Source organism: Ovis aries, chromosome 2 (assembly GCF_016772045.2).
Source record: "Ovis aries strain OAR_USU_Benz2616 breed Rambouillet chromosome 2, ARS-UI_Ramb_v3.0, whole genome shotgun sequence".
NCBI classification, from domain to species: domain Eukaryota; kingdom Metazoa; phylum Chordata; class Mammalia; order Artiodactyla; family Bovidae; genus Ovis; species Ovis aries.
In genome coordinates this window covers 78885823-78908727 of record NC_056055.1, presented here as the reverse complement: position 1 = coordinate 78908727, position 22905 = coordinate 78885823, and positions in this window count along the sequence as shown.

The following is a 22905-nucleotide window of genomic DNA, read 5'->3' as shown; positions in this document are numbered from 1 at the left end:
AAGAAATGCAAAAAAGCAACATGGCTGTCTGGGGAGGCCTTACAAATAGCTGTGAAAAGAAGAGAGGCGAAAAGCAAAGATATAAGCATCTGAATGCAGAGTTCCAAAGAATAGCAAGAAGAGAAAAAAGCCTTCTTCAGCAATCAGTGCAAACAAATAGAGGAAAACAACAGAATGGGAAAGACTAGAGATCTCTTCAAGAAAATTAGAGATACCAAGGGAATATTTCACGCATAGATGGGCTCGATAAAGGATAGAAATGGTCTGGACCTAAAAGAAGCAGAAGATATTAAGAAGAGGTGGTAAGAATGCACGGAAGAACTGCACAAAAAAGACCTTCACGACCCAGATAATCATGATGATGTGATCACTAATCTAGAGCCAGACATCTTGGAATGTGAAGTCAAGTGGGCCTTAGAAAGCATCACTACGAACAAAGCTAGTGGAGGTAATGGAATTCCAGTTGAGCTGTTTCAAATCCTGAAAGATGATGCTGTGAAAGTGCTGCACTCAATATGCCAGCACATTTGGAAAACTCACCAGTGGCCAAAGGACTGGAAAAGGTCAGTTTTCAGTCCAATTCCAAAGAAAGGCAATGCAAAGGAATGCTCAAACTACCGCACAATTGCACTCATCTCTCATGCTAGTAAAGCAATGCTCAAAATTCTCCAAGCCAGGCTTCAGCAATATGTGAACCGTGAACTCCCTGATGTTCAAGCTGGTTTTAGAAAAGGCAGAGGAACCAGAAATCAAATTGCCAACATCCACTGGATCCTGGAAAAAGCAAGAGAGTTCCAGAAAAAACATCTATTTCTGTTTATTGACTATGCCAAAGCCTTTGACTGTGTGGATCACAAGAAACTGTGGAAAATTCTGAAAGAGATGGGAATACCAGACTACCTGACCTGCCTCTTGAGAAATCTGTATGCAGGTCAGGAAGCAACAGTTAGAACTGGACATGGAACAACAGACTGGTTCTAAATAGGAAAAGGAGTACGTCAAGGCTATATATTGTCACCCTGCTTATTTAACTTATATGCAGAGTACATCATGAGAAACACTGGACTGGAAGAAACACAAGCTGGAATCAAGATTGCTGGAGAAATATCAATAACCTCAGATATGCAGATGACACCAGCCTTATGGCAGAAAGTGAAGAGGAACTAGAAAGCCTCTTGATGAAAGTGAAAGAGGAGAGTGAAAAAGTTGGCTTAAAGTTCAACATTCAGAAAACGAAGATCATGGCATCTGGTCCCATCACTTCATGGCACATAGATGGGGAAACAGTGGAAACAGTGGCAGACTTTATTTTGTTGGGCTCCAAAATCACTGCAGATGGTGACTGCAGCCATGAAATTAAAAGACGCTTACTCCTTGGAAGAAAACTTATGACCAACCTAGACAGCATATTAAAAAGCAGAGACATTACTTTGCCGACTAATTTCCGTCCCGTCAAGGCTATGGTTTTCCCAGTAGTCATGTATGGATGTGAGAGTTGGACTGTGAAGAAGGCTGTGTGCCGAAGAATTGATGCGTTTGAACTGTGGTGTTGGAGAAGACTCTTGAGAGTCCCTTGGACTGCAAGGAGATCCAACCAGTCCATTCTGAAGGAGATCAACCCTGGGATTTCTTTGGAAGGAATAATGCTAAAGCTGAAGCTCCAGTACTTTGGACACCTCATGAGAAGTGTTGGAAAAGACTTTGATGCTGGGAGAGATTGGGGGCAGGAGGAGAAAGGGACCACAGAGGATGAGATGGCTGGATGGCATCACAGACTCAATGGACGTGAGTCTGAGTGAACTCCTGGAGATGGTGATGAACAGGGAGGCCTGGCATGCTGCGATTCACGGGGTCCCAAAGAGTCGGACACGACCGAGCGACTTATCTGAACTGAGTGTATAGGAAAATTAGGGTCAAACTGAGGTTTTCTTACCTCCTATCTGTTGCTTTTTCTCAACGTGATACAGAGCATTTGCTAAATATGTAATTTGAAAGATGAAATGCAAAATTAATAAATTACCTTTGCTATAAAAATTAAATCAATGCTGTCTTTTTGCTTATAGAAAACATAAATTTAAATATAATGATCCTAGCATCTGAATTTTCTCTTTTACTTGAAAACATTGGATATAATTTAGAAAAAGAAGGCAACTGTGTCTCTGTAGCATTTGTATCTCTGTAGCTTTATATCAGTTAGGAGGCTTTTGTTTGAAAAGTACAGAGTATATAAAATACAATAGAGTTTGAATCTGAGACTCAGCTGAAGCCACTGTAGTAGTACATTTTTTTCTTTCTTGTTAGGTGATACTTCTTTAGACTTGACTTGATTTAATAAAAACTGACCCTTCTTCAGAGCAAGAGTGTGCAACTTGTTCTAAACTATGAACTTGCAGGTTCCAATTTCAAAGGAAAAGTGAAGATCTCTCAGAAATTCCAGGAAAGTTGCCCTTCATGCCATTGACTCTCAGTATACCATGTGTCCATCCATAAACCAGTTATATTCACTGAAAATGGGGTGCCCTCGTTAATTTAGACCAAAAGCTAAGCCCTGGATCTAAAAGTGGAAGCAGTTTTATCTGACCCCACAGACTGTGGGTGAAATAATTTCATTTCCTCAGAGAATATTGAATAATCTTATCCCCAGAGGGAAGAGGATGACAAGTGCCATACATCAGTTGGAGTACTTGGTTTGCAAGTAACAAAAACCAGTTTGGTATAACTTAATTGAAATGGGCTAATTTTCACAAGAAATAAAAATACCCCATGGAATTTAAGAGTCAGAATGGAACAAGGACATTTGAACTGTGTGTGTTTCTCCATCTCTTGTTTCTTATTCTCAATTAAAACCTTCATGTCTTGTTTCTGCAGGCCTGATTTCTCTCATACTCAGTCCCTGGGCAGTTGTATGCAGAGTCACAACTTCTGAGATTTTATATCACTATTCAATCTCAGTTAGAAACTCTTATTCTCAAGTGAAGCTTCTTTGTTGAAAGAACTTTCTTGTACCAACCAGCATCAAATGGCCATCCAATTGACTGGGGCTGAGGCAAAGTTGGGTAGAAGACATAAGGCTGCCATGGCTCTACCAGCAACTACCAGAAAGATATTTAAAGACATTATTATGAAAGTGGTGGATGTTCCAAAAGTTGGCTCCCTGACATGAAGCATCTCCAACCTAAGGTAATCTTAAGCTTCTCTTAAAGTAGCTGATACTTGTTAATGTTTAAACCTTAGGGTGGAAATAGCATTTAAAAACTTGTAATAGTTTCATGCAATTTATAGCAGTGTAAATTGATATTAAATTGTTTAAATCAAAGCAGTAGGTGCCTGAGGGAGTGAAGGCATAGAAGGTGAAAGAAAGAATTCAAAGACATTGGGTTTTCTAAAAATATGTATTTCACAAATTAGCCCAGGGCTAACCTTTCTTACATTGTAATATCTATGAGCCAAATATCTTAAATTATAAATCAAGGAAGGTTAAAACTATATAATTATGTTCACACTATCCTGAAGAAAAATGTGTAAGAAAAAAGTACATAAAAGATTAATGAAAATATCTGCTTCCAGTTCCCTAACATTTAAATCAAAGAATCAGGTTTATGAGTGGTACAACCAATCTCAGCTGTGGGATGATTTACAGGTACAGAGGTAATCTGTAAGGCAATGCAGGAGGCCACCAGAAGAGGATTTATAAAGTAAAATCAATATATGAATTCCACTCTGAAGCCTATAGTAGTTAGTACTGATTGCTGAGCTCTGGTGAATGGCCTTTAAACTTGTTTCTACTCATAGATCACTGTATTTGCGACCAACTGCAGTTCAAGACACTGTGTGCCTGGGAATTTCAGAGGGAAAAGTTATTTTGTGAAAGACTATATAACCCTGGAATATTTTGTAAAATGCACAAATACTCACACATTGACATAGAGATGAACATCTGAACTATTAGAATTTTTTTTTGTTGTTTCATGTTTTTGTTTGTTTTGTTTTAAAGTGAATCTTGAATAAAATATGTGTCCAAATGAATAAAATGCATTAGTTATCAAGTTGGCATTTTAATATATGATATATGTCATATATTATCAGGCTTAATTTTATTCTCATTAAAAGCAACATTATGAAATGATTAAATGTACCTTTCGGAAACTGGAATCCTTGACCTTGAATACAGAATTCAAACAGAAGAACTATTATTATTTCTGTAGTTTCTTTGAGTTTCAGTTTCTTCTGTAAAATGGGTTTGGTTTGGCATACTGCCCCTTCTCACTGTTATTCTCACTTTCCTGACATACATAAGTAATTACATTTTTCTTATATAATCTTTCAGAAATATTTATGGATTTAAACGTTAAAAAATTACCAATTCACTTACAAATTTTCAGTTCTTTCATATTAGTCTGGCAGAACACAATCATTTTTCTTTTAAAATAGGCACATGCTATACTCCATGTGTGAATGAACCATCCTTTTTTAAACCTCAGAATGGGAATTGATTTGTTTACATTTTTTTTTTTTTTTTTACTACTTGAAAAAAAGTAGAGGAGTGGTGGATAAGTGGTCAGTTGAGTTCAGTTCAGTCGCTCAGTCCTGTCCAACTCTTTGCGACCCTATGAATCGCAGCACGCCAGGCCTCCCTGTTCATCACCATCTCCCGGAGTTCACTCAGACTCACTTCCATCGAGTACGTGATCCCATCCAGCCATCTCATCCTCAGTCGTCCCCTTCTCCTCCTGCCCCCAATCCCTCCCAGCATCAGAGTCTTTTCCAATTATTCAACTCTTCTCATGAGGTGGCCAAAGTACTGGAGTTTCAGCTTTAGCATCATTCCTTCAAAAGAAATCCCAGGGTTGATCTCCTTCAGAATGGACTGGTTGGATTTCCTTGCAGTCCAAGGGACTCTCAAGAGTCTTCTCCAACACCACAGTTCAAACGCATCAGTTCTTCGGTGCTCAGCCTTCTTCACAGTACAACTCTCACATCCATACATGACCACAGGGGAAACCAAAGCCTTAACTAGACGGAACTTAGTCGGTAAAGTAATGTCTCTGCTTTTGAATATGCTATCTAGGTTGGTCATAAGTTTTCTTCCAAGGAGTAAGCGTCTTTTAATTTCATGGCTGCCATCACCATCTGCAGTGATTTTGGAGCCCAATACAATAAAGTCTGACACTGTTTCCACTGTTTCTCCATCTATTTCCCATGAAGTGATGGGACCGGATGCCATGATCTTCCTTTGCTGAATGTTGAGCTTTAAGCCAACTTGTTCACTCTCCTCTTTCACTTTCATCAAGAGGCTTTTTAGCTCCTTTTCACTTTCTGCCATGAGGGTGGTGTCATCTGCATACCTGAGGTTATTGATATTTCTCCCAGCAATCTTGATTCCAGCTTGTGTTTCTTCCAGCCCAGTGTTTCTCATGATGTACTCTGCATATAAGTTAAATAAGCAGGTAAACATCTTTATACTTACACAGTTGCAAAACAATATATTTGCATAATGAGTTTTTAGATATGGTATTGCTGGATCAAGGTCTAGGAACTTCCCTATGGGAATCCTACCTTCTAATTTAAATTTTGTTACCTCTTATTTTCTATAAATTGAGGAACTAGCCATAATGTGCATTTGAATTGTATATGATGGAAAAGTGTTCAATATTCTGAAAAGCTCTATTTATTTTTATATAAATTTATTTATTTTAATTGGAGGTTAATTACTTTACAGTATTGTATTGGTTTTGCCATACATCATTAGAATGAAATACTTACAAGGCTTTTGATCAGCTTTGGTTGCTTATAGTTCTTTTTCTCTTTATCTTGGTTTTTAGCTATGTTCTTATAATCAGTGCATTACAGACAAGTTGGGAGTTGTTGCCTACCACAGAATTAGACTAACATTTCATACTTTTCAAATAGTTTTTAGTTCATAGACTAATTCAGTTTAGCAATCTTTGAAGTGAAACACAGTAAGTGATTAAAGGAAATATGGGAGAAATTTGGCAACATAGCTAATATTTGTTTATATTTGAATTTTGCATTTCTCATGTAAAATGTTTCCAATGACATTACAAAAGAACCAATTTGTTAAGTGAGAAATTTTACAATAGTGACTATAAAAGCTTTCCTCTGAAAAGGAAATCTTAGAGCTTTGCGTAAGTGAATCATCTGTAAGCCTCTTTTTTTATATCTTTTTTTTTTTTTTTTCACTAAATTCGTTGACACTCTTTACAAAACCATTCTGTCAAGGTGTCCTTTTGCCATTCCACACAGTTTTAACCATCTTTAAATCTTTATTTAAGTTTTTCTCCAGTGACATCCTTTATCTACTAAGATAACCAATTCCTTTTATCTCCACGTTTCTCAGATGAAGGGTTTAAGAAAAACTGGAGTGTGGGGGCAGGAGGGACAGGACAGTCCAGTTCTTTAGAAGATTTTAGTTTTTATGTTACTCAGCTTTTTGTGCATGGGAGGAAAAAAATATCCTGAACCATCCTCCTGTGTTCCTGTTTTTCTTCCCTTCCCCCACTTATTAAGTAGTCCTCTGTATATCCTGGAGTAAAGAAAGAAACAATACACAAGAGAACAGTTTTTTTGTTTGTTTTATAACTAATTTCCAGTTAAAAATGTTTCAGACTACTATGAAATAATTATCTGAATCATTTTAGAAATTATTTCCTAAGTGCACATTTAGGCTTTAATGACACAACTGAATGATGAATTTGTTATAAACTTTGAAGTCTCAGCATTTCCTTTAGGCTTTCAAAATTGCATTAACTTGCCTAAGACTAATAATTAGAGAATTACCAACTTTTAGTTCATGAAGCTTAATGTATCATCTGCTTTATGATAGAGAATTTTGGGTTTTATCTATTTAAATTTCATCTGCATATTATACTCTGGGCAAAGGATGGCTTTGCCAGGTGATGCTAGTGGTAACAAACCTGCCTGCGAATGCAAACTATATGAGAGGCTTCCATGGGTGGGGAATATCCTCTGGAGGAGGGCATGGCAAACACTCCAGTATTCTTGCCTGGAGAATCCCATGGAGAGAGGAACTTGGAAGGCTATGGCTCACAGGGTTGCAAGAGTCAGATAAAACTGAAGAGACTGAGCACCAGAAATTAAAAAATCTGAATTTAAGCCTGTCATATTTTAATGACTTCCTGGAAGTGTGACATCTTGATAATTAATCTTTGAGTTTCATTGATTCCATCTACATTTACAAAGATATTTTCTATCTCCTCTAAATCTACGTTCCTATATAATCTAAGTGTTGTTTAATATTAAGAAGGATGTTTTAGGATTAAATTACTAGTTATGGAATTGGAAGAACTAACATTTACCTAGAAAAATTAATGCAAGCAATTCCTTTGTTTCTCCTCCAAATGCAGCACCATTCATTTTTTGCAGCTAATTTAATGAAAATATCAGCATTAACAAAGTGATGGGCAAACTCAGTTTTTAATTCTTAGCATTTCATATTCTTTCTCTGTGTTTGCTATGAAGAGCAGACTATACTGAGAGCAACGAGAAACTTTTTTGTTTTTTTACTAACCCCATCTGGAGTCTTCCAGCTGAGATTATATTTTTCTAAAGCTGGAGGTAGATATTATCAATTACCGGCAGTTTCTTAGCTAAATACTTTGAGTAGCTTTTAATGCCTTTAAATGCCAGATGATTGACGATTAATACTAATTATATGTAATATATTAAGCTACTGTAGACTGTTAATGGTGACTAGCATCATTTTTTGAATTAGACCAGTATTTAGCACCTCATTAAATAAGCACTTCACATCTTACCAGTAAGTTAAAAATTTGACTTTAGTGTCATGAAATGGTTTTATAGCCTCAGGATGGAGGGAACATAAACAAAATCCTTTAAATCTCATTAAGAAATTGGTGAATATATAAAACAAATATTTATTATTATGATGAAAATATTTTATTTTCTGTGGTAAGATAAAACTAAAAATTAGAATAGTTGTTATTAACTAAATGTTGATGTTTAAAATTTATAGGTTTCAGACTTCAAACATGGCTTTCCAATTTATTAGAGAGATAAAGATAAAAGATAGTTTGTAGATTTTTGAGACTGCCAAGCTTAATAACAAAACTTACTGGCAACCCAGAATGCTTTAGCAGGGTGGATGGGTCAAGAGAATGAGCTGGGCTAGGTTGGATCCTATAATCCTGGCTGAGTACTAACATGCATTGACATTATCTTATGTAGACAATCTCTTTTAATTTCAGAATATGCATTCCTGTTATCTTTGTTTCAAAAGAGTGAGGATTGAAGCTCTCAAAGGATATAAAACAACTTGTGTGGGTAACTTAGTAAACAACCCACCAAAAACCCTGTGCAACTCCGTACACGGCAGCCCACCAGGCTCCCCCATCGCTGGGATTCTCCAGGCAAGAACACTGGTGTGGGTTGCCATTTCCTTCTCCAACGCATGAAAGTGAAAAGTGAAAGTGAAGTCGTTCAGTAGTGTCTGACTCTTCGTGACCCCATGGACTGCAGCCTACCAGGCTCCTCTGTCAATGGGATTTTCCAGGCAAGAGTACTGGAGTGGGGTGCCATCGCCTTCTAGCTGAGTTTAAACCCCTTCTAACTTGCCTCAAGAAAATTGAGAAGACAAGCAAGAGCCAGATATTGGAGTCTAGGCTACTACATTCCAGTTTTAAAGAGTATTCCATGCTTTCCTGAATGTAATGTACTAGCATATTTGCTTCTGTGAAGATTGGCTCAAAAATTTGCAAGAGCCAATACTAGTGTGTTCCACTAATGGCTCCTAGAAGAAAAACCAGAAGTGTACTAAAAATAGCAAAAAAAAAAAAAAAAAAAAGATATTTAAAAATCCATTAGAATATTTCTTGATTAGTCTTCTGAGTCATTAGAAAACTAAATATCTGTCTATGTAAAAGTAAATTGGACCTATAAAGGTCATCTGAACAATGAGAGTTATTTTTTTTCTTAGAATTGTATCAAGTAGTTTTGTTATTTAAATATAGATATATGCTGTCAACAAGAGATATTCCATTTTAAAATTTATATCTTGTTTCACTTTTGCAATTATGATTTTAATGCTTATATTAAGCAATGAATATGAGTGAACTAAATTTTACCTCTTACTTTAATCATATAAAAATGTTTCATATAGAAATACTTATAGAGATCTTCCTTGTAGCTCAGATTGTAAAGAATCTGCCTGGAATGCAGGAGACCTGGGTTCGATCCCTGGGTCAGGAAGAGCCCCTGGAGAAGGAAATGGCAATTCACTCCAGTATTCTTGCCTGGAGAATCCCATGTATGGAGGAGCCTGACAGGCTACAGTTCGTGGAGTCGCAAAGAGTCGGACACGACTGAGCGACTAACACACACACACACATAGAAATACTTTGGCTCAACAAATATACATAATACTTAAAGCAGTTAATATTCAAAAGACACAGATTTACACTAGAGAAACTTCAGATGGACACTAGAGAAACTTCAGATCTAAAATTGTGTTTCCCTAAGAATTATAAAATATGAAGTTTAAATATTTAACATAAAATTAATTTTATCTTGGACTTTCATAGATGTTATAGGTAAGCAGGAAATCACACTGTAATTTAGAGGAATTATATTACTTATTCACATGAATATATTACTAAACCAAAGAGAAAAGCAACACCAATTTAGACTGGCTTCTGGAACACAAACCCTATCCTTTTCTGTAAATATTTTACCTATCAACTTCTTACTATTGGAAACATGAGTTCCATTTTTACCTATTTATTCATTTTATAGATCATACAGAAAATAAGGTCCAAATCATCACCTTGCCTGTGACAAGCCAGCTGAAGCCAAAGACTCAGCCCCCTGCCTCCTTCATAGAGACTGCTCACAGACTGCTCATCTCTCTATGAGAAGTGCAATTCCCAAGGTTTCTAAGTTTGGGGAAGTTGGAGTTTTCTTCCCCAAGGTCTTCCTGAATTATCTGACATATGATCTCAGACAGCTTGGTGCCTGAGCCCAAAATGCATAGTCTCCACCATGTACGACTTCTCTCATTTTAGAGCCATACACAGAGAGAGCTGGGAGATTGGGATCCCTCTGATCATGCACAGCCCACATTTTTTTTTCGTAGAACGACAAAGAAATAAAGGCACTTGGACCCAGCAATCCTTCTGCCTGTGAACTACAGTCTGTATATCAAGTGATGCTCCTTATGGTTGCCAGAAACCTTTGCTCAACAGTGACAACAGTTAATAATCAGAGTTCAGGCTCTTTCAAGTCATTCATGAAAAATTCAAAAGTGTATATACACAATAAAAAACAAACCGCTCTCTCAAATACTAAACATGAAACTACAACTGCTTTATGCTCTAGAAGAAGTTTGCTGAAGAAGATCAATATATTTTGATGATATATATTCAAATATATCTATATTTGAAATGAAGATCATTTCAGTGTTTCATTTGCACACCAGGTCTCCAAGTGTGCAGTTGCTTGGCTTTCAGTTCATTTGCTCAGTCTTGTCTGACTCTTTATGACCCCATGGACTGTGGCACGCCAGGCTTCCCTGCCCAGCAACAACTCCCTGTCTATTAGCCAACGGTTTGGCTTGGGGCAAGACTAAAAATATCATATGTATAAATATTTTAAATCTGGCTAAAAAATCTAAATATGTTCTGTATTTCCACTTTGATAGGTTAGCTTATATAATGACATGGAAGGCCAGGTTTGAATTTAGAATTTTCTCAAATTCCTTAGAGTCAAAGTAGCTAAATGACAATGTAATGAGATTAGATTCCTATTCCTACCCTGAGCTTCTCTCCCTTGTCCTGGCTTAGTCTCACATTGCAGGAGGCAAGTAGGCTGCAACCTAATTTGAGAAGGCTCTCTTCAGCTGAGGCAGACCCTAAAGGATCTCACAGCTAGATGCTGTTTCTGGACCACATCCCCTATACCTGGGCTGTAAGGTCTTCCTTAAGGAGAATCTGGGCTGTATAGTTTCACATCTATTATACTACAGTGGCCAAACCCTAAATATCCATCCCCCAGTGATAGTTCAGTTCAGCTCAGTTCAGTCGCTCAGTCGTGTGCAACTCTTTGCGACCTCGTGAATCACAGCACACCAGGCCTCCCTGTCCATCACCAACTCCCGGAGTTCACTCATACTCACGTCCATCGAGTCCATGATGCCATCCAGCCATCTCATCCTCGGTCATCCCCTTCTCCTCCTGCCCCCAATCTCTCCCAGCATCACAGTCTTTTCCAATGAGTCAACTCTTCGCATGAGGTGGCCAAAGTACTGGAGTTTCAGCTTTAGCATCATTCCTTCAAAAGAAATCCCAGGGTTGATCTCCTTCAGAATGGACTGGTTGGATCTCCTTGCAGTCCAAGGGACTCTCGAGAGTCTTCTCCAACACCACGGTTCGAAAGCCTCAATTCTTCGACACTCAGCCTTCTTCACAGTCCAACTGTCACATCCATACATGACCACAGGGAAAACCATAGCCTTGACTAGACGGACCTTAGTCGGCAAAGTAATGTCTCTGCTTTTGAATATACTATCTAGGTTGGTCATAAGTTTTCTTCCAAGGAGTAAATGTCTTTTAATTTCATGGCTGCAGTCACCATCTGCAGTGATTTTGGAGCCCCCCAAAATAAAGTCTGATAAGGCCACACTAATTCTGGTTTTCATTGTCAAGGAAAACAACCAAGGAATATTTTCTGGAATCCTGCCATGTCACCTGTACAGCTCTACTTTGGCCCAAGTACCTTCTGTGAAGCAAGCTAAGTGAAGAGAAGACTCATACAATCCTTCTTTATATGAGTTCTGACTTGAAACAAGTAATACTGCTGGTGTTGATTTCAAGATTTTGCTTAATAGACCCAACATGAAGCACACACTGTTTCAGGGCATGAGGGGGTTTGGTTGTAATATCCAGAGGTGGGACACATTCACCCATGGGATAGGAGCAGTTCTCTGCATATCCTATAAATAGGTGGGAGCACTGACTGCAAGCAAATCAAGGAAAAGAGGGGAAATAATCAAAGAAAGGAAAACCAAGTCTATAGAGTCTGGAGGCCCTGGTATAATACAGCTTTAGGAACTGCCAGGCTGTCACAGAGTCTGGGCAGAATCTTCAGAAAGTTATATGATAAATTTTTAGTGGGAGGCATAGCCTCTTCTAGGTGATGCTCATTAGTCTGCAAGACACTGCTGCTCAGGATGGCGTCTATGGGAAGTAAAATTAAAAAAAAATATTTTTAAAATCTGGGTGAGAATAATAGGGAAAAAGCTAGGAATCATTATTAGAAAAGGAAAGAACTATCTAAAAGACTGTGCAAGGAGGACAAAAATCACCCAGATGGTTGGTTGAATAGGGAAAAAATGGGGAGGATCTAGAACAGGGGTTGCCAACCCGGGGACCACAGACCAGTGTTGGTTTGTGACCTGTTATGAACTGGGTTGCACAACAGAAGGTGAGTGGCAGGTGAGTGAGCAGAACTTCTTCTGAAGTTCCCCATCACTCACATTATCACCTGAACTGTCCCCCACTACCCTGTGTGTGTTTGTGCTCAGTCATGTCTAACTCTTTGAAGTCCCATGGACTGTAGTCCACCAGGCTCCTCTGTATATAGAATTTTCCAGGTGTGAATCCTGGAGTGGGTAGCCATTCCTGTCTCCAAGGAATCTTCCTGACCCAGGAATCAAACCCAAGTCTTTTGCATTGCAGGCAGATTCGTTACCACTGAACCCCAGGGAAGTCCAAAACATGAATCCAGTTTACAGAAAGTGTCCTAGTTCTGTCAAATCTCTATAACCCTAAATAATGAATGCCTGTTCATATAACAATGACTTCCTACCAATATATTTTGGAAGTCTATTGGTGTGATGCTTCCATTTTGAGTCCAAGTGTGAAAGAGTGGCATAACTGCAATACTTGACAGAATAAATCTGTTCAGCTGACAATCTTTATTTTGTATCAAATACATACAAGCACAGCATAGACAAAGGTAACAATTGAAAGTCCCATAATTTATCTTTACTCCTCAGGGAGAAGTAAAGAAAGTAACATCAAGAAGCATTAAGCCTTAGGCACCCAAACTAGACTTCTGTAGTTTTTTATCTTTTCCTGCTCAGAGGGTCTTAAAATATCCAGAAATAATTTTGTTACTGTGTTTAACAATAAATCAAGATCTGGTGTCTGAACTCAGGGTCCTGAATTCTTGCTGTTCCATATTTAAGCAGCTTTTCTTATGTGTTCTTGGGGCTTCCCAGGTGGCACTAGTGGTAAAGAACCTGCCTCCAATTCAGGAGACATAAAAGACACGAGTTTGATCCCTGGTTTGGGAGCACCTGGAGGGGGGCATGGCAACTGACTCCAGTATCCTTGCCTGGAGAATCCTGTGGACAGAGGAGCCTGGAAGGCTACAGTCAAGTGACTTAGTACTTGGGTGAGAGACCCAAGAAGTTTCTAATTGTGTGCATTTACAAGCTCCCCATGAATAAGTCCAATCTTGACCCATTGCATATTCTAGCATCAACTGGTCTTTCCTCTGTTGTGTGTTTTATACTTTTGACTAACGTATCAACTAAATGAAGAAATTCATGATTGATATAAAAGGTTGAATATTCTTCTTATAGTTCATACATTTTTTTAATTCACAAATTCAATGGCCAAATTAGAATTCTAAATATTATGAATGGCTAAATTGACTTTTGGGCCTTTTCTCCCATCTGTCCTAGTTCTGTTATTGCTTTGCAGGTGTGTCTCATTTTTGTGCTGGCAAGAGAGTTAACTCACCAGTTGGAAAAATCTTCAGGCTGCATAAATAGTGTGTCTATGAAATATTTGGGATTTCAAGTGTCCTTCTCTTGCATCATTTCCTCGAAGTCTTGGATTGTAACATTCTCATTACTATAATATGACAATAATACATTTAAAGTTTGTTAATGAGAAACTAGTTAATATATTATTCTTGTAAAATGAAAAGAATTCTTTTAAAATTTTATTGAAGTGCAGTTGATTTACAATGCCATGTTAATTTCTGCCATACAGCAAAGTGATTCAGTTACATATACATATATATATTCTTTTTCATATCCTTTTCTATCATTGTTCATCACAAGATATTGAATATTGTTCCTTGTTCCATACAATAAGACCTTGTTGTCTATTATATATATATGCTAGTTTACACTTGGTAACTGCAAACTCCCAATCCTTCTTTCTCTCACCTTATTCTCCCTTGGCAACCACAATCTGTGTTCCGTATCCATGAATCTGTTTCTCTTTTGCATTTTTGTCATACTTTCCATTCCACATATAAGTAATATCATGTGGTATTTGTCTTTCTCTTTCTGACTTATTTCACTTAGTATAATAATCTCTAGGCCCATCCATGTTGCTGAAAATAGCATTATTTCATTTTTTGTGACTGAGTAGTATTCCATTGTCTATGTATACACCATCTTCTATACCTGTTCTTCTGTTGATGGACATTTAGGTTATTTCCATGTCTTGGCTATTGTGAATAGTACTGCTATGAACATAGCGGTGCATGTATCTTTTTGAATTATAGATTTGTCCAGATATATGCCCAGGAATGGTATTGCTGGATCATATGCCAACTCTATTTTTATTTTTTTGAAAATTTCTCATACTGTTTTTCATAGGGTCAGCACCAATTTACATTCCCACAATAGTGTAGGAGGGCTCCCTTTTCTTCACACCTGGAATTTGTTATTTGTAGACATTTTTTTTTTTTTTAATGACAGCCATTTTGACTGGTATGAGTTGGTACCTCATTTTACTTTTGATCTTAATTTCTCTAATAATTAATGATGTTGAACATCTTTTCACAAGCTTGTTGGCCATCTGCATGTCTTTGGAGAAATGTCTATTTAGGACTTCTGCACATTTTTCAATTGAGTTGTTTGTTCTTTTGTTATTGAGTTGTATGAGCTGTTTGTGGAAATTAATCACTTGTTAGTCATATTTACAAATATTTTTTCTCAGATCATAGGTTGTCTTTTTTAAAAATTTTTTAATTTTAATTTTTTATTAACTTTATTTTACTTTACAATACTGTATTGGTTTTGCCATACATCAACATGAATCCACCATGGGTGTACCTGAGTTCCCAATCCTGAACCTCCCTCCCACCTCCCTCCCCATACCATCTCTCTGGGTCATCCCAGTGCACCAGCCCCAAACATCCTGTATCCTTCATCGAACCTAGACTGGCAATTCGTTTCCTACATGATATTACACATGTTTCAATGCCCTTCTCCCAAATCATGCCACCCTCTCCCTCTCCCACAGAGTCCAAAAGTCTGTTCTATACATCTGTGTTTCTTTTGCTGTCTCACATACAGGGTTATCATTATTGTCCTTCTAAATTCCATATATATGTGTTAGTATACTATATTGGTTGTCTTTAGATTATGTTTATGATGTCCTTTGCTATACAAAAGCTTGTAAATTTGATTGGGTCTCCTTTTTATATTTTTTCTTTTATTTTATTGCCTTGGGAGACTGTTTGAAGAAAACATTGGTAAAATTTATGTCAGAGAATGTTTTGTCTATGTTCCTTTTTAGGACTTTGATGGTCTCATGTATTGTATTTAAGTCTTTAAGTTATTTTGAGTTTATTTATTATATTTCATGTGAGAGAATGTTCTGAATTCATTGATTTACATGCAGCTGTCAGCCTTCCCAACCACCACTTGCTGAAGAGACTGTCTTTTCTTTGTATGTGCTTGCCTCCTATGCTCAAAATTAATTGACTGTAAATGTGTAAGCTTATTTCTGTGCTCTCTATTCTGCTCCATATGCCTGCTTTTGTGTCAGTGCCATGCAATTTTGATCACTGTAGCTTTGTGATATTGTTTAAAGTCTAGGAGGGCTTTGCCTCCTTTTTCTTCAGGTTTGCTTTGACAATTCTGGTTCTTATAACATTTCATATAAAATTTAGGACTATTTGTTCTAGTTCTGTGAAAAATTTTAAAAAGGACCAACTCTTAAAATGGGATGAAGACTGAGTCAGTTAGTGAGGCCAGTGTGAAAAGCATTAAGAAGGGAAGAGTGAGGTTTTTTCTTAGTTGAAAATATGTTCCCAAGACAGGCATTTACACAGACTTACACTAGCACCAATATTGCATAAGCATGTATTTGAAAATGCATATTTCAAATCTTAAACAACATTGCACACACATTTTTAATTGACCTTTAGTCTTCTCTTTCTACCTGTTCTCTGTTGTACAATGTATGTTCCACTGAATATCGATCGGACAATCTTGAAATAAAAGAAACTGGGTTATTCTAGTCCATTAGAGCCTATTAAAATATATTAAATTTTTTCAGAATGTTTTGCTTTGTAAATTTCAAAAGCTCCAAAATTTTTTATCACAATGACAAATGATGTGCCAGGGTTGTACTGAAGAAGAAAAAGGCTGCCACTACTGTACATACCACAGCAGTTGTGATCAGGTGCTGTCCAGCGAAGAGTGGCAAATACATCCAGATAATTTCTGGAATGAAAAGCAGAGCTGTTGAGATGAAGATTATTATGCACTGAAAATGTTCCTTCTATAGAAAGTTTCTTTCATTTGCCTCTAAGAAGACAGGGAGAATCAATTAAACAAGAAGGGCAATGTCTTGTAGATAGCAGGTTATTTATGAATGCCAATTATGGCCCCAGAGCAGTTAATTTGATTCCTCTCATTCTTCAAAAGATGAGTAGGTGAAAGAAGTGTTTTTTATTTCAACTTACTGCAAAGAAATCTTAGCTAATCATAGCTTATATAGTTTTTAACACTTGCAGGATTAAACCTAGGCATTGCTTTGATGTTTCTAAAGAAAATAGAAATTTACATATCACTTCATTAGATCAGTGTTAATTAAATTATGATGTAAATTTTTTAGGCTTTCTTCTAATTTTTTGACTCTTCATTGAAAAGAAAAAAAAAAAGAATATCATGAGTCAATTCATGTTTCTCCACTTAAACCCCAAAGAAGAAAAAAAAAGAAAATTAGAAACTTCAGTGTTTATGTAAGATTCACTTTAGAAGCAGATTTTGTTCTTTGTTGCAACTTCAAACCTTAGAACCTTACTCTAAGATGGTATTTTAGAGATTCAAAGAATCTTTCACTCAATAATTTTTATGATTTTTAATAATTTGGAAATCCTAATCCAAAGAACTGTGGTGTTGGAGAAGACTCCTGAGAGTCCCTTGGACTGCAAGGAGATCCAACCAGTCCATTCTAAAGGAGATCAGTCCTGGGTGTTCCTTGGAACGAATGATGCTAAAGCTGAAACTCCAGTACTTTGGCCACCTCATGCAAAGAGTTGAATCATTGCAAAGGACTCTGATGCTGGGAGGGATTGGGGGCAGGAGGAGAAGGGGATGACAGAGGATGAAATGGCTGGATGGTCTCACTGACTCGATGAACGTGAGTTTGAGTGAACTCCAGGAGGTGGTGATGGACAGGGAGGCCTGGTATGCTGTGATCCATGGGGTCGCAAAGAGTCGGACATGACTGAGTGACTGAACTGAACTGAACTGAACTGAATTCAAAGAAAGTAAGATGTACGAAAAGGAATGCATTTTGTGATGGCATTGATTATTTTATCCACCTTTGTCCTTGAAAGTACATCTGGGCCATTATTTGGTGATATTAATCAATACCCTGTTAGGCCCCAAACCGGTTAAAACATGCTTTTATGCTTTGTTATGGGAAGGGCAGAGAATGGTTCCATTTTTCATATATGACCCTACAACACTGTACTTTATAAGAAAGAGTCTTTCACATTTTCAGCCTAAATAGCAGTCTCTGCTTGTAGCTGTTCTATTTGAGTAACCTGATTAAAACTGAATGGTAGCTTTTTTCCAAGTCTTTACTGTATTTATGATTGCTATAATAAATGGCCACAATCTTCTTTCTCTAGATGGGATATTTTCCCTAAAGAAGCTCAGCATCTTTTAACTCTTGATACTGAAGACTTTTCTTTTCTAGGCTATTAGTGAAGATTGTTTGATCAAATCATCTTTAATAATCTGTGGCCCACCTCATCATTAAACTATCCAGATAAAAACTATGCAAAAATAAATATTGATATTTATTCTTATCAATAGAAAAGGGAAACTGTTCCATGAATGGATTTAAGAAGAAAGACATAAATAAGTGAAACCCTGGTATCAACATTGTTCCAGAAATATTTTTTAAAAACTTACTCTCAAACAACTATTTAGAGATAATGCCCCTGAAAAGAAATGTCATCCATGGATGATATTTTGTTGCTAATAGTAAGGTAAAGCCACGATATTTATTTTCTAATGTTAAAAAAAAAAAAAAACCCTCTGCTACATCCTAAACTATTGGTGAAAGAGGATTTCATGTTCTGAAGTATGAAGGCAATTAAAGGCAACCAGTAGTCATGTATGGCTGTGAGAGTTGGACTATAAAGAAAGCTGAGCACCGAAGAATTGATGTTTTGAACTGTGGTGTTGGAGAAGACTCTTGAGAGTCCCTTAGACTACAAGGAGATCCAACCAGTCCATCCTAAAGGAAATCAGTCCTGGGTGTTCATTATAAGAACTGATGTTGAAGTTGAAACTCCAATACTTTGGCCACCTGATATGAAGAGCTGACTCATTTGTAAAGACCCTGATGCTGGGAAAGATTGAAGGCAGGAGGAGAAGGGGACAACAGAAGATGCGATGGTTGGATGGCATCACCAACTCAATGGACTTGGGTTTGGGTGGACTCCAGGAATTGGTGATGGACAGGGAGGCCTGTTGGGCTGCAGTTCATGGGGTTGCAAAGAGTCGGACACAACTGAGTGACTGAACGGAACTGAACTGACCTAAAAGGCAAAAGCTACATTTAAGCACAAATGTCAGCGTTCACAGAAAGTTAAGGTCATCTAATCTATCCAGATATAGTAGAGTCTTTTGTATGTACCTGACAGGAAAGCATCCATCTTTTCCTTGAAAATGTGTGCAAATAGAAGTCTGTATAGTTCATAAAATATTATAACTTAATGTCAGTGGCTAAAACAATTCTTCATATGTTGAACAAAAATACACTTCATCATTCTTTTCCTATTTAGTTCCATTTCTGGCCAATCACATGATACAAGGAAATCAACTCCTTAGGTAACTCTTTCAATCTATATGTTAATCATCCCAAATTTATCTTTCCAAACCAAAAATTTCTGTCTTTCAACTCTTTAACTAATATACACCTTAATATTGGACAACACATGTCCCTGATGAAGTTCGGGGACATTCTTGCTTTCCTTGTCTTGATTAAGAGAGATTATGGGTGCATTTATGGTTTTAACTGTCTTGATATACTACTATTAGCTGTTCAGCTAAAAGCGTAACACTAAAGTGTTAGTAATTGATTTAGCTATTTGTATGTATAAGTGTATATGCTTACATATATATATATATATATACTTTCCTAGCATTTTTCAGATTAACTACTATTGAACCATATCCTTTCCAGTGTCTAATGTAATTAAAATGGAAGAAAAAATGAACATTGTGCTTTTACTTTTATTGTTGAGTATAGGTCAGGAAGAAACAGCTAGAACTGGACATGGAACAACAGACTGGTTCCAAATAGGAAAAGGAGTACATCAAGCCTATATACTGTCACCCTGCTTATTTAACTTATATGCAGAGTACATTATGAGAAAGGCTGGGCTGGTAGAAGCACAAGCTGGAATCAAGATTGCTGGGAGAAATATCAATAACCTCAGATATGCAGATGACACCAAAGTGAAGAGGAACTAAAAAGCCTCTTGACGAAAGTGAAAGAGGAGAGTGAAAAGTTGGCTTAAAGATCAACATTCAGAAAACGAAGATTATGGCATCTGGTCCCATCACTTCATGAGAAATAAATGGGGAAACAGTGGAAACAGTGTCAGACTTTATTTTGGGGGGCTCCAAAATCAGTGCAGATGGTGACTGCAGCCATGAAATTAAAAGATGCTTACTCCTTGGAAGGAAAATTATGACCAACCTAGACAGCATATTAAAAAGCAGAGACATTACTTTGCCAACAAAGGTCCATCTAGTCAAGGATATGTTTTTTTCCAGTGGTCATGTAAGGATGTGAGATTTGGACTGTGAAGAAAGCTGAGCGCCTAAGAATTGATGCTTTTGAAATGTGGTGTTGGAGAAGACTCTTGAGAGTCCCTTGGACTGCAAGGAGATCCAACCAGTCCATTCTAAAGGAGATCAGTCCTTGGTTCATTGGAAGGACTGATGCTAAAGCTGAAACTCCAATAATTTGGTCACATCATGCGAAGAATTGAATCATTGAAAAGACTCTGATGCTGAGAAGGATTGGGGGCAGAAGGAGAAGGGGACAACAGAGGATGAGATGATTGGATGGCATCACCAACTCGATGGACATGAGTTTGGGTGAACTCCGGGAGTTGGTGATAGACAGGGAGGCCTGGCCTGCTGCAATTCATGGGGTCATAAAGATTCGGACACGACTGAGTGACTGAGCTGAACTGAACTGATAGTAGGAAATGTAGATGGAAATGGCAACCCATTCCAGTATTCTTGCCTGGAAAATCCCATGGATGGAGGAGACTGGTAGGCTGCAGTCCATGAGGTCAGAAAGAGTTGGACACAACTGAGAGACTTCACTTTCTTTATAGTAGGAAATATTAATAGCATTTTCTATCATTCTATTGTTTCACATTTGGCCAATGTTTATCTATGTGTGTATACATACACACAAATAAACAAATACTATATATATGTGTATGTGTGTGTGTATATATATATATATATATATATATATTTATAGTCTTTCAACCAAACTTTTCTCTTCCAAGACCCAAATTCTTACTTTAACATTCAAAAAACTTTACCATAATTAAATTACCTATTCTTTCTTCCTGTCTATGAGATTTTTTCCTTAATGACTGACACGGTACTTTTTGACACTCTTCTCCTGATTTCTTGTATTACAGAACACCCATCACTGAGATGTTTGCAATATGTCCTCAAGTCTTTTCTTTGAACAAACTGTAAGTGCTCTTGAAAATCAAGGTATTACATTATGCAAGAAAAATAACTGAATGATGCTTCAGAAAAAAATTGTTACATAAGGAAATATATACTCTTGATTACATTTTTATAGAAGGTATTAACAAGACTCCTTAGTCCAAAGGGTCAGATTTAATGGCATGATTTTGGCATAAGACAATCAAAAGCAAACAGAAGTGGGTTGTTTCCTGTCTTGCTGCTGCTAAGTCACTTCAGTCGTGTCCGATTCTGTGCGACCCCATAGACGGCAGCCCACCAGGCTCCCCCGTCCCTGAGATTCTCCAGGCAAGAACACTGGAGTGGGTTGCCATTTCCTTCTCTGATAAATGCATGAAAGTGAAAAGAGAAAGTGAAGTCGTTCAGTCATATCCGACTCTTAGCAACCCCATGAACTGCAGTCTACCAGGCTCCTCCATCCATAGTATTTTCCAGGCAAGAGTACTGGAGTGGGGTGCCATTGCCTTCTCTACTTATAAGTAAAGCAAATTTGGACAAGAAACAATGTTTTGAAGTTCATCTCCCTCATCTGTCAAATGTGGGACAGTTTTTTTTTTTTTTTCTTTCAACCTGCTTGTGAAGAGTAAAATAATCATATTTTAATTTATTATTCACTTACTGCATCCCAAATACTTTAGTAGGTAATTTGTGCATTTTTCAGCATTAATGTAATATTCACAACATCTGTGTGACTTAAATAGCAAATGTCAAAATTTTAACACTTGTCTGACACACAGCAGGTATTTATTATATGTTTATGGCTCCTCTCCTTTTTGTACTAAAAGTATAGAAAAATATATTCTTAGTATTCAGGCATTTTGTAAATCTGCATACTGTATTGCCCCCTGGATTTAAATCATAATCATCATCATAATAATGTACTTACTGATTTGCATTACAACAGTAATCAGATACATGGCTTAACACTAATTCTGATACGAAAAGTTTGAACAATTTAAAATTCTCCTTCTTATCTATTTATTTAGTGTTTTAGCTAGGCATAAAATTTTATACTTAAAATCCCTTACGAAGAAATGTGCATACTGTCTTTTATCAAATCCAATTTAAAACTCCTTGAAAATTGCCTTAAAGTAAAATGTAACAAAAGGTATAAGCAATGCTTTGCAATAATTGCTGAAAACACAACTTGTACTGAATGTAAATTTATGAGTGTCACAAACACATGTGCCTAGAACAGTTTTGGCTTTTCTTAATTGCTTATATTGGCATTAGTATCTATAATGACAAAAATTAGTAAAATAATTAGGGCTGTATTTTGTTTTGGTGAAATAAAAACTTTAGGCATATTAAATATATGTGTGAAACGTTTCTGACCCAGTTCAATAGTGTCTTTAATACATTAGAGAAAACTTTGGCTTAAATTAAAATGATTTTTATTTTTAGAAATAGTGAAAATATGACTCTAGATAGTAAAGAGCTCAGAGTCCTCTCTTTTCTGAATTTTGGGCATTTTCTCCTTTAATGTTAGCATGTGCAAGATGTAGTGAAATGCAGAATACTGAAGACACTAGCCTTTGTTACTTCAGAGCTAGAAAGACACTGTGAAACATATTGTGTGACAGAGACCATGCTGATGTGCCACAGCAAAATGCACCTAGCTGCAGTCTTGCAAGTATTATTGCAAAGCCTTTCATGCCTCTGTTTTTTCGGGAAACCCCTTCACATTATCTAGAAGCTTGACTGTCTTACTGTTTCCTGCTAAGTCACTTCAGTCGTGTCCAACTCTGTGCGACCCCATAGACGGCAGCCCACCAGGCTCCCCCGTCCCTGGGATTCTCCAGGCAAGGACACTGGAGTGGGTTGCTGTTTCCTAT